The sequence below is a fragment of the Canis lupus genome, chromosome 17 (assembly GCF_011100685.1).
Source record: "Canis lupus familiaris isolate Mischka breed German Shepherd chromosome 17, alternate assembly UU_Cfam_GSD_1.0, whole genome shotgun sequence".
Taxonomy (NCBI): domain Eukaryota; kingdom Metazoa; phylum Chordata; class Mammalia; order Carnivora; family Canidae; genus Canis; species Canis lupus.
The window spans coordinates 14,004,220-14,021,972 of NC_049238.1; the positions used below are offsets into that span (position 1 = coordinate 14,004,220).

General features: G+C 35.6%; 1 long non-coding RNA gene across 2 annotated transcripts in view; it reads left to right on the top strand.

Annotated features, from left to right (window-relative positions):
- LOC111090421 overlaps window positions 1-17,753 on the top strand; it is a 137,165-nt gene that overhangs the window by 75,193 nt on the left and 44,219 nt on the right. The window contains exon 3 of one of the 2 annotated variants that reach the window (XR_005371825.1): window positions 1,301-1,430. The exons of the other annotated variant lie outside the window; for it this stretch is intronic. This is a non-coding gene — a long non-coding RNA (uncharacterized LOC111090421). Of the gene's footprint in view, window positions 1-1,300; window positions 1,431-17,753 lie in introns of those variants that run through there. 2 annotated transcript variants of the gene reach the window in all.

Sequence of the window (17,753 nt, forward strand, 5' to 3'; positions counted from 1 at the left end):
TGGAGTTCCTCTCCATTCTGTGTGCTTTTTATTTCTCTTCCTGGTCTCATTGCACTTGCTAGGACTTCTAGTACTATGTTAAATAAGAGCTGTGATGACAGACATCCTTGCCTTGTTTTGTTCTTGTTCATAGGAGGAAAGCATTGTCTTTTTGCATTAAATATAATGGTAGCTATTGGATTTTTTGCATATGCTTTTTATAAAAATCAAGTTAAATAGTTCCTTTCTATTTTCAACTTGCTGAGAGGTGTTTTTATTTTAATCATGAATGGGTTTTGGATTTTGTCTAATTTTTTTTTTGCATTAATTGACATCACATAATTTGACTTCTTTAGATCCTTTTATAACTGGAATAGATACCATTTGTTCATTGTGTGCAATTCTTTTGATTCATTGTTGGGTTTGATTTGCTGATATTTTGTTGAAGTTTTTTTGTGCTCAAATTAATAAGAGGTATCATCATATTTTTCTCATGAATTAATTTGTCTTTACTTCTCTACTTAACCATTACCATACCATTACTCATTTTAGAGTTGTGCCATGATTGATTCTCTCATTGTTATACCTTTTACTTATTTTCCTGATTCTAGGTTTTTTCTTCCTATTATAGCATTGATGTAACATTTTAGTGTATACAATTATTTTTGTGTTTTGCTTTATTTACATACAAAAGAGTCCTAGAAGAGGATAAACATAAAAGATAAAGTCACAAAGAAACATAGGTTTTGGTGTCAGGAAGACAACAATTCCGCTCCTAACTATATTGCTTTCTAGATGGTCACTTAATCTGCCTGAGCCTACATTCTCTTCTTAACATGGGTACTAACTTAGGTAATATATATATAAAATGCTTGGTCCATACTGGCTACTTACACATCTTATGGAGCATTTCTTTCCTCTCTTCTCCTGCTTCCTCTACTCCTCAGTCTCACTCTTTTACTGAATATAATTATGATGAGTTAGCTAGCATGGCCCTTTAAGGAAGATTTTTAAAGTATCTGATTTTAAAATAATAATTGATACTAATATTTTAAACAGTCTTCATTTTACCTCTGTAAAATTATCATTTTTTTAAGTAAAACTAAATTAATTGGGAGTGGGATAAAGAGACTGTAGGATTTATTGTGTGTGAATGTGAATGTGGGTAAAACAGAGATTTTGTTTGTGAGATACAAGGTTATGTTAAAAAAAAAATAGGAAAACCATATTAGTAAATATTAAACATGGCATGGCAATCACATGCCTCTTAATTTCCAAAAGTCTCTCTATTCCTTAACAACCATATTTGAATTTCTCATAGATGGTAATTTCACTATAAAGAGACCCAGAGGATTTCCCCCTGCTGTTTTCAGTGATGATGATGATGATGATGATGATGATGATGATGATAATGAAGGAGAAATAGGCAGAGGAGAGGAAAGAAAAAGGGAAAGGAGGTGAGCTGGGTAAGATTAGTTAATATAAATCATTTGTTGAGAACCTACCTGGTGTTTGGACATTTCTTTGTACTTCTGATGATGAATCTAGGGTTGTTTCTGCCTTCCCCTTCCTATTATCTTTATTTATTTTCATCTTATTTGAGCATACTGAGAGGATATACCAGCAATAGAAGATGGTCCAGTTCTCTGCACTTTATCATATTGCCTACTCTTCCTTTGAAATTATTTACTAACTTTTATAAGGTTGATAGCCATAATGTTAACCTATTAGTCTCTCATTCTTAGTGAGCTGTGCTGCTTTCTTTTATAAATTATGATTGGAGGGCAGCCCGGGTGGCTCAGCGGTTTAGCACTGACTTCAGCCCAGGGTGTGATTCTGGAGATCTGGATCGAGTTCCACATCAGGTTCCCTGCATGAAGCCTGCTTCTCCCTCTGCCTGTGTCTCTGCCTCTCTATCTCTCTCTCTCTCTGTGTCTCTCATGAATAAATAAATAAAATCTTTTAAAAAATAAAAAAATAAATTATGATTAGAGTAAATCAGAATTGAGAGTCAAATTATAATGAATAAAGAATTCTTTCACCATTTTTAATATTTTATTCATTTCATTTGGTTTATATCAGAGTTGTGTATAAGTTTACAGGATGATAAATTTTTATATGTGTTTGTTATTATTACTATTTTTTTACTCATACAAGATCTTTGAGGTGCTGGGTCATGCACCTTTGGTTTTCAAACCTGGATAATTTTATTTTGAGAAGTCATGTGACTCAATATTTTTGGGACTAGCTGTATCTATGCACAAAGCCCTGCCTTGGCTTCACCTTTGAACCTGGGTTCCTCGAAGACCCAGTTTCCTATTCACCTCATCTCATGATCCCCAATGGGAGAGTGAGGCACTGTTCAGCCAAGTAGGCTGAAGAGCCTGTCTTTCTCCAAACAAAAGCTAATCATGAGTTTCCTGGAAGAGAGAGATAGTTTGACTGTTTGGTCAGGAAAATGCCATGGTGAGGTAAACTTGCCTGACTCTACTAGTCTTTAAGGACTAATCTTTTTATATGAGAAGAATTACAGAGAAGATTACATGTCATGAACTCTAATGGGCACCAAGTAGGCTCTTGGGGATAGGGAGATTGGTTGGAAGGGGTGCTTTTAGTACCCAAAGGAAAATAGGTGGCATAATTTAACATAATGCAATATTTCTGTCATTCATTTCTATCACTATTCTAAATCTGAATATACTCTTCATTAAATGTATCAGCTTAAGAAATCTACTATGGTCATAGTTGACTAATATGTCACCTCACATATAATCATGACAATCTGAGATTAACCGGCTACTGAGTGCTACTTTTATGATGCTTTTGCTAGCAGATTCTTACTTAGAAATGTGAACATTTGGCAGATATACTCATATTTGACTCTCTGCTGTACAAGTTTATTAAATCTGAAAAAGTAGCCAGATTCTCACTTGATAGTTCTTGAGTCTTTAAATTTTTTCATGCATCAAATAAAGATTTTTTTCGAGAAAGGATTTTAAAGAGCCACATTCCACATCCTTTGTAAGTTATGGTAGTTAAAAAAATGAAAAATACATTACTCATTCATCTAGAAGTAATTTGAGAATACATGTCCCAAGCATCATCCTAGTTTCTGTAAGGTGATACAAAAATGGATATGGTTAAGTCCATCCATCCATTCACTCATTCAGTCAGGTTGTCAGTCAATAAACACTATTGAGACAACTTAATAAAATATGGTTTCCATTTGTAGTGTAGGATTCCTACCTAACAAGATTATTGAGATCCTTTGGGTTAATTATGAAATGAATGTAAGAGATCATTGATGCAAGTGATGAAAATTCATGCTTGGGGACGTTTGTTCAACATCAAACTAGTCAGCCTCTATGTTCTCCTGACCATACAAGGTACTGTGAACACACACTAATTTACCTTAATTGAATAAAAGTTCATCATATACTTATGGAGTTCCACGTTCTAAGCTAGGTACTGGGAATAACCAGATGAAAGAAGCATGCTTGTCTTTGAAGAACTTGATAGGAATGGAGATAAGGATTCTCAGGAATTGTGTGATGGTATGAGTGATATTGAATACTGAGGAAGGAGCAGAAGTTTCCTGACAGTAGTGATACATGGACTGAATTTCAAAATGCTGAAGCAGCTGGGACATCAGTGTTTCAGCCACAAGTGGAAGGGATCAGAGATCTGAGAGAGCTTGCTCTTTTGGAGGGACTACATGGCATGTGTTATTACTGGAGCATGAAGTCTATGGAAGAGCATTGGGAGAGGTCCTGGAAGCTGGGAGAGAGCATTTGGAGATTCTTCTGAAAGGGATGATGAGTCAGATTCTACTTTCCGTCTGACCTGCCAGTATTTCACTGGCACATTTTCCCCCCCAGCACATCTGATGAATTTGTTGTATTTTTACTTAAAATAATAGTAGTATTATTTGAGCTCCTCAGTGGTAGAAAACAAAGAATAATTATGAAGACAGCTCCAGTGTCAAGACATGTTCCTCATTGGTGCTACCTCTCAAGTGAGTTATATGAAGCACCTTCAGTTGTATTTATTCCTCTGGTCCTCTGCACAGACTAATGGGATAAAATGAAATTTCTTTTGTTTGCTAGATAAGGAAATGGAAGCCCTAAGATAGAAATTGGCTTTTGCCAAGCCACACAGGGAACCAATGGCTGGACTAGAATCCAGATCCAGAGCTCAGGCTCTTGGTCCTAGTGCAGTGTTTCTGCCATGAATCGTGTAGGCTCTGTTCTGCTGTGATCACAGTGTGCACTGACCCACTCTCAGAGTGTACAATTTAGAATGTGAAGCAGGTGAATCCATTACCATCTCATGTTTCTAGACAGCATTCAGTCCTTTATTAACTACCCACTGTGTGCATTTTCATGCTCAGGAATGTGTAGGAAGTCAGTCTAGGGATTTGAATTCCACCTCTGATTCTACATACCTCTTAATTTTGAGCAGATTCTCAAATTCTACTTTTTATTTGCTCACATATAAAAGTGGGCCCAGTGATAGTATCTAAAACACAAGATAATATGTCCTTAGCAGAGGACCTGGCATATGTTAATCTCTCAAAACCATTATATAGTAGCTAAAGTGATTAATAACATCCTGGTCCTGCATTCTCTGTGCTTTAGCCTAGTGAGAACACCAAAATTCAGAAGACAAATTTAAGAAGTTTCAACAGGACTTAAAGGCAGAAAATTCTGGGCATTCCAGACCTTTATTACTATTTTTTAGCATAATGGAGTCAAGCATTTTTGGCTATTTACCCTTTCTGTGGCTTCTTACTGTTCTGCCCAAAATGCATGGTTGCTAAAGAAAAACACCTACTGGTGAGGGAAATGGATTGACTTACTATTGGGAACAACATCATCTTCTTTCCCTCTACTACTTCCTATACCACTAACTGCTCTAAAAGTTCTTCTGTCCTCTCCTGTAGCTGTTTTTCTTGGCCTACTGAGAGTTTTTTTTTTTTTTTTTTCTTCTTCTTCTTGGGTATCTCATGGAATTGGGAGTTACTCCATTAGTTATGGCAGTACCCATAAGCCTGTCACGGATAGACATGGAGCCATGGATAAGTATGAGTTAGGTCCTCACTGCACACACCCACACATTCTCACATACCACACACACACACACACACACACACACATCCCATATACACGTGCATACCACACATGCACAAACACAGACAGAACATTCCTGTTTCCATTTAGTTTGGCTTCTTAAATGAAATAGTTTATGTAAGTAAGACCATAGGTTAAGTACGCCCATGTTGAGAGATCTGACAAACGAGTCTGGCCTGAGAGGCATTTTTTATATCATAGGGCTTAAACAGCATCATTTTCAGGGGTCAAGCCCTACTGGGCCTGGCTTGGGGTTCTCTGCCAGTTTTGAGGGTGTGGTATGGAGAATTTGATGTTTACTTTAATGACTGTGAGAAGTCTCTTAAACAGATTGGCTGCCTAGGAAAACATTTCAGATGCTTCTCAGTCTTGAACTTTGGCTTCTCCAGTCATGACCAAAGGAATATTAGTGTAAGTTTAAAAACTTCTCTGATCATTCCATTAAAATTGCGGTTTCTCTCTTCTATAAAATTAGCTAACCTCACTTAAACATGGCCACTGCTTATATATAATCAAACTATACTCATAAAATTACAACTTTGCTTTACCAAAACCTAAACTGAAGCTCTCATACTGATGAGTGTAGCCTTCACAGGACTGAGATTGATGTAGTACAAGCTTCTTGACAGCAGGTGCCTTATTTTGTTTTCTGGTATGTCCTCAGCTCCTGGAACAAAAACTTCATTTATACCAACAAAGTATGAGTTCTTTCAGGGAGTTTTATTGAATCTCTCATCTTGGTGGATGTCTGGCACATAGCAAACTTTTCAATAAGTATTTGAGTGTGATTGATCACTGACCCCTGCAATTCTGTCTTCTGACCTTCATTAGTGTAGATTCAGACCTTGGTTCTTATTTAAGATGACTACTCTTTGGAGAGGTAACTCATAAAGTTGGTTTTCATGCCTGCTGCCTATGAAGGATGGAGAAGTGAGAGTAATGTGACATGGTAGGATTAAGTGGTTGGAGTGATGTGATGTGGTAGGAGTGATGTGGTAGGGGTAAGTGGTTACAACTATGGGGCAGGTTAGGAACAGATAAGGGTTTTCCTCCTTCAACTCTAAACTGCAGCCAGGCATTAACCAGCCCTGTTCCTACCTCCAGCCCATTTCCTTCAGGGCTCTCCCATGCTGTCTGTTGTCTGAAACACAGAACATAAGATTACTGCCATCCCCTTAGGAATAACAGGCTACTCTCCTACTGGCTGAACAATGTAAGTCCATGGATGAATATTTTGCCATTTTTCACAGCTCTAGTGAATCCTACACATGAATTTTTTTTCCTCAAATTTATATTTTTATATGACTATAAAAACAAGATGTATTCATTTGAAGAAAATTGGGGTTACACATAAGGTATAAATAAACAGAATAAAATTACTGATTAACATTTATTATATTTCATTCCAATAATTTCTTATGTCAACTTTTTTCCTTTTGCACTATTCAGATCATATGGTATGAAAAAGAAAATATTTTGACTTTTCACTTAATATAATTAGTATAAATACCTTCCCATAACATTAAATGGCATTGCAAATGCATGTCACAAAACCACAAACTTTTGTATTATGCAAGCATACCATAATATACCTAGATATTCCTCCATTGTTTGACAGAAATTAATGAGTAGCAGAATAAGAAGTCTTTCTAAGCATGGAGGTCAGTGTTAGGTCATGCTTGGGACTGCAGAGACCCAAGCTTTTGATCTTTCCGGCTTGAGATGATCATTTCATGTTTTCTTTTTTTTTTTTTTCGTTTCATGTTTTCTAAATCTAGTCTTTATTCATTACCATTTGATTAACATAGATGCTTCACTGGATATGGATAAATAAGATGTCTGTAGAAATAATAATATCCTCATTCTGTGCCCTCTGACTTTTATAATTTTGAAAAGACAGAAATGACACGTGGTCTAATGGATGAGTATAGGCAAACAAGTCACAAACACCAACAAAGATTTTTACTCTTTACGACTTACCAAATAGTTCAAAAGAACATAGATAGTACATTTCAACATTAATTTGAATGACTAATGGTCTGGTTTGATAAAATTAAATGAACACTGACTAAGCCTCCATCAATGCCAGACATAATTTAGAAGGCTCTGGAAGAGCCTAAAACTTCACAGGAAAAAAAAAAAAAAAAACTGAACTAATTAAGAAACTCAGTAAAGTTGCAGTATACAAAATCAACATACAAAAATCAGTTGCACTGTTTTTTTAAAGATTTTGTTTATTTATTCATGTGAGACAGAGAGAGAGAGGGAGAGACACAGGCACAGGGAGAAGCAGGGTCCTCACAGGGAGTCTGGTACAGGACTTAATCCCAGGACCCCGGGATCATGCCCTGAGCCAAGGGCAGATGCTTAGCCACGGAGCCACCCAGGCATCCTTCATTTGCACTTCTTTACACCAACAATTATTTATCCAAAAAGGAAATAGGAAAACAATCCTATTTACAATAGCATCAAAAAGGATAAAGTACTTAGGAATAAATTTAGCCAGGAACCCTGGGTGGCGCAGCGGTTTAGCGCCTGCCTTTGGCCCAGGGCGCGATCCTGGAGACCCAGGATCGAGTCCCACGTTGGGCTCCCTGCATGGAGCCTGCTTCTCTCTCTGCCTATGTCTCTGCCTCTCTCTCTCTGTGTGTGTGACTATCATAAATAAATAAAAATTAAAAAAATAAATAAAAGCTGGAAAAGTGACTTTTAAAAAAAATGGAATAAATTTAGCCAGAAAGTGAAAGATCTATATACTGAAAACTATAAAACAGTGATGATAGAAAATGAAGAAGACACACATAAATGGAAAGATACCTCATGTTCATTGATTGGAGGAACTAATATTGTTAAATGCCCATACTACCCAAAGTGAATTACAGATTCATTGCAATCCCTATCAAAATTCCAATGTTATATTTCACATAAAAAGATGAAAAAACTAGTTCTAAAATTTGTCCGAAGTCACAAATATCCTGAATAACCAAAACAACCTTGAGAGAGGAGACACTCTTCTTGATTTCAAATTATATTACAAAACTGTATTAATCAAACAGTATGGTACTGGCATAAATACAGACACATGTACCAATGGAACAGAATTGAGAGCCCCAGAAACCTGTGCATATGTGGTCAACTAATTTTCTTTTTTTTTAAGGTTTTATTTATTTTTAGAGAGAGTGTGTGACTGGGCAGAGGTGCAGAGGCAGAGGGAGAGAGAGAACCTCAAGGAGACTCCACAGCAGCATGGAGCCCAATGTAGGACTTGATCTCACAACTCCGAGATCATGATCTGGGCAGACATCAAGAGTTGGGCGCTTCACCGAATGAAAAGAAAAGAAAACCATGCAGCCACTAAGAGCCAATTAACTCTACAAGGAACCAAAAGCCAGGAATGGGGACAGAATAGCCTCTTTATTAAATGATGCTAGGAAAACTGGATATCCATATGCAGCAAATGAAATTTGACCCTTATTATATACTTACATAAACTCATAATAGATTAAAGATTTAAACATAAGACCTGAAACCATAAAATTCGTAGGAAAAAAGAGGGAAAAGCTCCTTTTTTTGGGGTATGACGGCAAAAGCTTAGGTAACAAAAGCAAAAATACACGTGGTGGGAATGTAAATTGGTGCAGCTACTACTGAAGAGACTATGGAGTACCTCAAAAACCAAAAATAGAACTACCATCTGATCCAGCAATCCCTCTTCTGAGTATGTAATTAAAGGAAGTGAAATCAGTATCTTGAAGAGGTATCTGCACCTCCATTTTCATTGTAGAATTGTTTATAATAGCCAATATGTGGAAGCAACCTATGTATCGTATCCATCAACAAATAAATGGATAAAGAAACTGCAGTATGTATGTATATATTTGAGTATTATTCAGCCTTCTAAAAGAAGGAGATCTTGCCATTTGCAACAACATAGATGAACCTGCAGAGTATGCTTGCTTTGCAAAATAAGCCAGATAAAGAAATAAAAGCACTACATTATCTCACTTATATTTGGAATCTAAAAATGTTGAATACAGCAAGTAGAGTGGTGGTTACCAGCTTTGAGAAGGTGGGAGAAATGGGTACAAAGTTATAGTTATGTAGAATGAATAAGTCTAGAGATTTAATGTACAGCGTGATGATTATAGTTAATAATATCATATTGAGGGGATCCCTGGGTGGCTCAGCGGTTTGGCACCTGCCTTTGGCCCAGGGCGCAATCCTAAGAGTCCTGGGATCAAATCCCACGTTGGGCTCCCAGCATGGAGCCTGCTTCTCCCTCTGCCTGTGTCTCTCTCTTTCTCTCTGTCTATATAAATAAATAAATAAATAAATAAATCTTAAAAAAAATAATATCATATTGAACACTGGAAATTTGCTAAGAGTAGATTTCAGGTGCTCTCCTAATACACACTCATGCATACATGTACACACAAGATTGTAACTATGTGAGTAGATGTGTTAGTTGGCTTGATTATAACAATTATTTCACTATTGATTTGATCAAATTTCAAAGCACCATGTTTCACATGTTAAAATATTTTTTTTAATTTAAAAAATAAAAGATATAAAAGAATGGAAATTAGCAAAGGGCAAGTTTGGGGCATAAGGAAACAAAATGACATGGAATGTGAAGCCCAGGATCTTCTCTTCAGTTGTGTCAGCACCTGGGCCAGCAAGTTCTGTACTGATGATATGATGTTGGACTCAGGGTGTCCTAGTCTTACACCTGTCTGTCTAGGAAGTATCTGCCTAGGAAGAGACAGAACTGGAAGTTTGGAAGCATTTAATTCAAAGTGAAACCAGGTCTGTTTTGTTGGAGATTGAATAGATTGGAAAATGAAATCTTACGAATTGTCAAATTGGATTTGTGGGAGCAGACTGAACTAGATATTATTCAGTTGAAGATATAAGTTAGAAATATGTTGATATATTTGAGATGCCTTGGTATCATTTTTAAAGTTTTCTCAAGTAACTTTTTATAATTTTAGCATACATAGTACCTCCTGGATTGATAAGACTATGTTAGCAGAGTGGTAAGAGGGAAGGAGAGGATAATTTATGCCAAATTAAGTATAGCTTCTCACTCAATAGAAATTATGATTCAGCATAGAATACAGACATCACATGGTTATAAGTAGAATGAATGGGTGGGCCCTGACAATGCCAAATGTGGCTAAAGATGGACATGATCAACTTTGGGACACCAGTTTAGAATTTTGATGTCAAGGAGACAGTGAGGCCCCATAAAATCTTGCTGCTTAGCCTATTGGTTTTGGCAGAGTCATTTAGGATCTGAAGAAAGAATAGATTGAGATAGGTAGGGTGACTTAAATATTCAATCTAGGGGAAGTAGAACAAAGGTAAGTTTCTGCTGGGCAGGATTTTTCAAACTGCAAGTAGTTGCCAGGATTTAAAAACAACAATAAAAACAACAACATAAAAGTAAGCCAGAGTTAGTTGGTATACAAAAGATCAGAATGATAGAAAAGAGAAGTATGATTCCATAAAACTTTGGTTTCCGTTTTGATAGCAGAGAGAAGCATAACATACATTTCTTACCCTAAGTCCAGGTCCAAAGTGTTGAAAACAATCCTCTAAAGATCTGCTGGAAACAAACGAGGGAGGCATTTGAATTTTTTTTTAAATCTTATTAGGACAATGAAAGATTTCATTATAGCATGTTCTTTATTTTATAAAAGCTCTAATTAATCTTGTTTCAGTGTTATTAAAAAATTAAATCATGGGATGCCTGGATGGCTCAGTGGTTGAGCATCTGCTTTTCACTCAGGGCATGATCCTGGAGTCCCAGGATCGGGTCCCACATTGGGCATCCTGTGTGGAGCCTGCTTCTCCCTCTGCCTATGTCTCTGCCTCTCTCTTTCTGTGTCTTTCATGAATAAATAAATAAAATCTTTAAAATAAATAAATAAACAAATAATTGAATCTTGCCCTAGATAATTTTTTAAAATATTTCGAGGAACAGAGTTACAACAAACAAATATAAACAAACACTACTACGGCTAAACAGTTGACAAGGAAGAAAACAGCTATAATGTGCTTTATCTGTGATTATTTCTGTGTAGATGTGAATATGTTTGTATCTGTTTGTAAATTATTACTCAATCCAGAAGATTAGGTCATTTTTTACAAATAGCAAATTGGCGCTGAATGTAGTGATAAAGCAAATTAAATGGTCTTATTTGATTTCATGGCTCTCATGAAAGATCTCATTGGATATTTTTAGGACTAATAAGCTGCATAGGATCTTCTTAGCCATTAGTCTAGCTATGTTTTCTTTAGAATATTGAAAAATAAATACTCTTCAAGGAAGAAAAAGCTATATCTTTTAGAGAAGTTGGTGTCAGATACGAGACTTTGTTTGTTAGGCTTAGAAAAGCCTTTACTATCGTTGGGAAAAAAATAAATTACTGTTTTACAAGCCTGTAATTGTTGCTACTGACAATGGTAAAGGTTTTGTTATAAGACCAAAGCAAATAGATTGAGGTGGTTTAATTAAAAAAAAAAGTTTTTAACTGAAGGTGGTCATATCTGGAAAGGAGTTTTAGCAATTAGCAAAATGATGCTGATTGTTTTGAAGTCTTGTCTACACAGTAAATTTCAGGAGCATGTTATCATGTCTACCATTCCCAATGCTGTTTTTTCAAAAATATTCCGTTTGTGTAAGTGTGTGTGCTGCCAGCTGGGTAGGATTCCTTTTACAAAGACCTAACTGAATGAATTGGAGAGGACTCTTTATTTATCTATGATTTCAACTCCACCTGTTTACCATTTTCTTGTTAAAAGGAATTAGTGAGTGTTGGGTATGTGGCTATGAAGCAATTGAACAAATCTCCACTGCAACTATAATACAAATCCATCTTCAATCCCAGAGCAAATTGTTCTCATTTTGGGAGGGAAAAAGGTATTTTCTCAGCTAAAAACAAAAATTAACAAATATTTTGCAGAAGGTGAACTCTAGGGTCCCAACCAAATCCTGAACAAATTAGAGTGAAGCAGAAACAGCTGTTGGGTAAAATGCACATCCTAAGTGTAGGTTCTGGGCTGTCAAGCCAGATTGCTTGGAGCCAGCCCGTCCCAGCTTTACCATTTCTCAGCACCTTGGCAAAGAGTAGGAAATGTGGAAAGAGGGAGCACATGTTCATGAAAAACAACAGGAGCTCCAGATTCTCTTTGGTTTGGCACCTATGGTATTCCAAGGTGATTCCTCACCCCTTGTGTTCCTCTGGGAAGCAGCTCACGAAAATGTAGAAGACTTGCTCCTGTGATAGGAGGATGAATGAAGCTGTGACTGGGCTGTGAAAAAGCGGCAAGCTTCTCAAACGAATTGTCATTTTGCAAGTGTTCTCCCCAGACAGGGTTTAGTGTGATAATCCTGCAACCTTCACCCTGGAAGGTTATACTTTGTGTAAAAGTGCACAAGACATTTTCTATGTTTATCCAATCATAATTTGAGAGATACAGAATGATTAAAAAAAACTGAAACACAGTTTTGATCATTTTTCAAATTCCAAATTTGCTCTCACTCCACCTAAAACTGTTACATTTGAGTCCAGGAAAGGTGTCAAATGGTTCCAAATATCCTATGATCTTTTAGATATGCTAAGAAATTGTAAAATGATTTAGTGCTATTCCTCTTTCAACTTTATGCTTATTTTTCTTGTTAAATTTTGAAGTGTGCCTAGGGACCCAGAGGAAAAGCACACTTCTTTCCATTCACATTTTGAACAGATTAGAAATAAGAACAAAAAGAGTGAAATTTCAAGGCCAAAATATAATCTTCATAATGGTAAGGCAGCTATGGTTTAATATGACTTCTTTATTGGGGTGTATGGGCTTTTTAACACTGGGCTAGAATTAGAAAGTCTTATGGAGACTCTTCCACGTATCAAAGGCTTTGTCCGCAGGAAACTTGTTTGCCATGTGACCAAGAACAATCAAAAACATATGCTCTCTGTGGAATATAATCCCTCCAACATCATTATAGTATAATTTATCTTTTTATATATAGCTTAGTTTCTATTTATAATGCATACATATGAAGAAAACAAATGAGAAAGATCTAAAATGGAATGATAAAGTCTCTTATTTATCTACCTTTCTCCTTCATCTGATACTCCAATGGCCACCAATCTTAGTTTCCATTTTTACTTTCTTTGATTGGTAGCATTATAATTTTAAATGACATACTTCTATTTATACTTCTTTTTTTAAGATTTTATTTATTTATTCATAAGAGAGAGAGAGAGGCAGAGACAGAGGGAGAGGGAGAAGCAGGCTCCATGCAGGGAGCCTGATGTGGGACTCAACCCCGGGACTCCAGGATCACACCCTGAGCCAAAGGCAGACGCCCAACTGCTGAGCCACCCAGGTGTCCCCCTATTTCTACTTCTAAAGTTATCTTTATACAGTATCTCTTGATGTCCCTCCATAAAAGATGAGGAACTTTGCACACTCAGACTACTTCCCACCTCCTCTTTTCTCTGCACCTTCCTATTTTTTATTGGGCATTTTCTTGTTTTTAACTTTATTTGTGGGAGGGGACCTACTTAAAAGTAAGCTCCCAGAGTTCAAACTGCATTTCATCACTTATTTACTTATTAGCTATGTAATCTTTTTTTTTTCCTAGTTAGTTATGTAATCTTGAAAAAGATGCTTTGCCTGTCAAAACTTCAAATTCCGCATGCGTAATTGGGGGTAATAATAGTACCTCTTTCATAAGTAACTGTGAGGACTAAATTGTTCAATCTATATAAAGTGCTTAGCACTGTGCCTAGAAGTCAAAAAACACTAAACAAATGTTACATGTGGTTCTGTGACAATAATACACTTTGTCAAGAGGTTGATTCTAAAATTTGAAATCTACCAAACAGAATCTACAATATCATGATTATTTAAATATTCTTAATGGTAGACTCAAATAGCATGATTGGACTTCTAGAAAAACAGATGTAAATTTTTGTCTCTAAAACTGTCCTTTAAAAAAGATGCTTCCAAGTGTCAATGTTTAATAGATGTTCTTAATTTCTTCAGATTTCCTTATTTCTTCTGGTTACACTATTTTTTTTATATATTTTAATTTGAGGAGATATACAGTATTGGTACTCAGCTTATAGGTTCCATGGTTTATGTGACCTTATGCAAGTGAGTTAGCTTTTCTATATCTTATTGGTCTTATCATGAGATGGGGTAATAATAATATCTTATTCATAGTGTTATTATAAATAATAAATGAAACAATACATAAATAGCACATAGTAAGGCATCTAGCACTTTGCTGTTTTTTCTCCTTTTTTTAATTTTGGAAGAGTACTTTATTCATTTATTTATTCTTACAAAATGTTGGGGCACTTGGGGCACCTGGGTGGCTCAGTTGGTTAAGTCTCTGTCTTTGGCTCAGGTCATGATCTGGAGCTCCTGGGATCAAGCCCTGAGTCAGGCTTCCTGCTCAGTGGCAAATCTGCTTCTCCCTCTCCCTGTGTGATTTCTCTCACTCTTGAGCTCTCTCAAATAAGTAAATAAACTATTTTTAAAAAATTTTGGGACACCTAATGTTCTTTGTACAAAATACATTTTTATTTTCCTCTCCTAAGTGAGTGCTTTTAAGATTCTAAATTAAATGTTGGAATTTGGAGTTCTGTTTCCCATTAATGATGGAATATCTTACTGCAGACCAACATTCCCCCAATAACATCTAGACAAGCTGGAAAAAAAATAGCATGTAGGCACTGGAGGGCCCATAGAGCAGCCGGGACTGACCAGCTGGGACAGAACCCAGTAAGAAGCTAAGTGCATTGAAGTTAATCCAAAATTTTGCATTGCTTTCTACTCAAGATATGTGCTGTTCTCGGCATGGGGCCAATAGCCTAAAAGGTTGTGCAGTAAGCGACAGCTAAACGAGCAGAGCATTTGGCAATCTCCTGGGACTGAGGAGATAAAAATTGGATTCCATATACCAAGGAAATGGGCTCATTCATGGTAAAAGCCTCATCCTGCCAGTTAGGACCTCTAAAGGGAGTACACACTAGGACTAGAAGCAAACTGGAAATAGATCATCTCTCTCTCTCTCTTTCTCTCTCTGTCTCTCTCTCTGTCTGTCTGTCTCTCTCTCACACACACATACACACACACACACACACAGAGGAATTGAGTTTTGTCAATGACAGACTGGATTATGGTGATCTGTACCTATTCTAAATGCTTACTAGAGCATAAAACTCTGTCCTTTGGAGGAAGATAAGTCAGTCAAATCTCAAATTATGTCTACAATTTTTTTTTATTCACAATGTCTGCCATTAAATAAAAATAATCAAGCATGTCAAGAAATAGGACCAAATGACCAAAACCAAGAAGAAATACAGACAATAGAATCAGACTAACAGGTGATCCATTTATTATTTCACATTTACTTTTATGGTATAGTGATTACGGTGTTAAAAAAATGTCAAGAGTAAGAATTTCCTTAGGGAACTAGGACATATTAAATAATGGAAATTCTAGAACTGAAAAGTACATAAAAGAAAATTAAGAACTAAGAATAGAGATTTAAAAGATTCATCATAAAAAAATTAAAAAACAAAAATAAATTAAAAAATAAAAGATTCATTATAGAAGAGAGGATAAATTAATTAAAAGATAGATTATGATAAAATATCCAAATTAATGCAAAGGAAAAAAAGATGTTAGATAGCTAAAAATGCATTAAAGACATGTGGGGTATGGTGAAAAAATCTGGCGTATATACATCTGAAGTCCTAGAAGAATAGGGAAAAGGATTATGAGGAAAGCAAAATTTGAAGAGATACTGGCCAACAATTATCCTGAACTGATGAAAACCATCAAGACACAAAATTCAAGAAAAATTACAAACCCTAAATTGGCTAATTTTTTAAAATATGTATAACATGTTAAAACTACTAAAAACAAAAGAAAATCTTAAAAGTGGTCAAAAGAAAAAGATATTTTGCCTTCAAACGAACAAAAAGACTAACATTTAAATTCTCATCAGAAATGATGGAAACTAGAAGATGATGGATTAGCATCTTTAACAGTGCTTAAAGAAAATAACTGAAAACCTAAAATTTTGTGTTCAAGTCAATATACTCCAAAAGTAAGGAATAAGAAAATCAAAAAGAGAATTTGTTGTCAACAGATCTGTGCCAAAAGTAATAATCAGAACACAAATTGTCAGACTATTGATGTAGACCCGAATATATATGAAATTGCTTCACTCTAGTTTCCTTGGGTCCCCTTTCAAGGCACAAAGATGTGCAAGAAAAACAAAGTTGTTGTTTTAAGCTTATGATCTAAGAGCATTTTTAGTACAGAATCCCCTGACCATACAGAGTGACCAGTTTAAGTTTTTTCTCTCATTTCATCATTTTTCTATCTACTATTTGTAAATGATGCTCTATGTTGGTACTTTTAGTACTCTAATTAGTTTTTTAAAATAATTCATAATTGACAAATTCTAAATACTTCAAGTAGATTCTCAAATTCTGATGTATATATATATTTTTAAATATTTTATTTATTCATGAGAGACAGAGAGAGACAGACAGACAGACAGTGGGAGAAAGAGGTTCCATGCAAGGAGCCCGATGTGGGACTCCCATCTCGGGACTCCGGGATCATGCCCTGGGCTGAAGGCAGGCGCCAAACCGCTGAGCCACCCGGCATCCCTCTGATGTATATTTGGATCACCCGAGGATCTTGTTAAAATGCAAGCAACCTGAATTGGAGCCTGAGATTCTGCATTTCTAATAAATTCCTGAGTGATGCCAATGCTAAGGTACCTGGACCGTGCTTTGAGTAGCAAAGTCTTTAAGTACTTATCTTGGCTTACTTCATCTTTAAATTTATATTTTACTCTTGTTCCATTTCTTAGTTTTGTACTCCTACAAATTAAACATTATTATTTACATACTATTTATTTAGATTAACTCATTATTTCTTTGCTTACTACTTCTTCTTGTATTTCATTTTACTTCTTTTAGAATTTCTGTGGTGAAGATAAGTTGGTAATAACCCCCAAGTTTCATTATACAAAACTATATTTTCTCCTCCTTGTTGAAAAACAATTTTACTGGGCAAAGCATTCCAAGATACTGCATTGTATTCTGATCTCCATATATACTAACATGAAATGAGTCATCTCTCTATTGATATTCTGGTGATCTTTCTCTATACTTAATTTAAGGACTAATTTTCTTTCATGTTCATTATCTCACTATGATATAGTTTTGTGTGAAGTTATTTTTTATTTATTCTTTTTGGAATATACTAGACTTCTTGGATCTGGGAATTGGTGTTCTTCAATGGGTCTGGAAAATTCTCAAACATAATGTCATTAAATATTGGCTTATTCTCATTCTTGCTTCTTTTATAATTACAATTGGACATTTGTTGGCTCTATGCACTCTATACTCTGGCTCCTAATTTCTCTTTCATATTTTCTCTCTCTGTGTCTTTCTGAGTTGAATTTTTAACATTTTAAGGTCTGTATTCTAGGTCACTAATTCTTTTCAACTTTAATCTATTTAGTTGATCCATTTTATTTTTTAAATTTTGAGTATAGATTTTCATTTCTAATATTTTATTTGCATCTTTAAAAGTATTGCTATA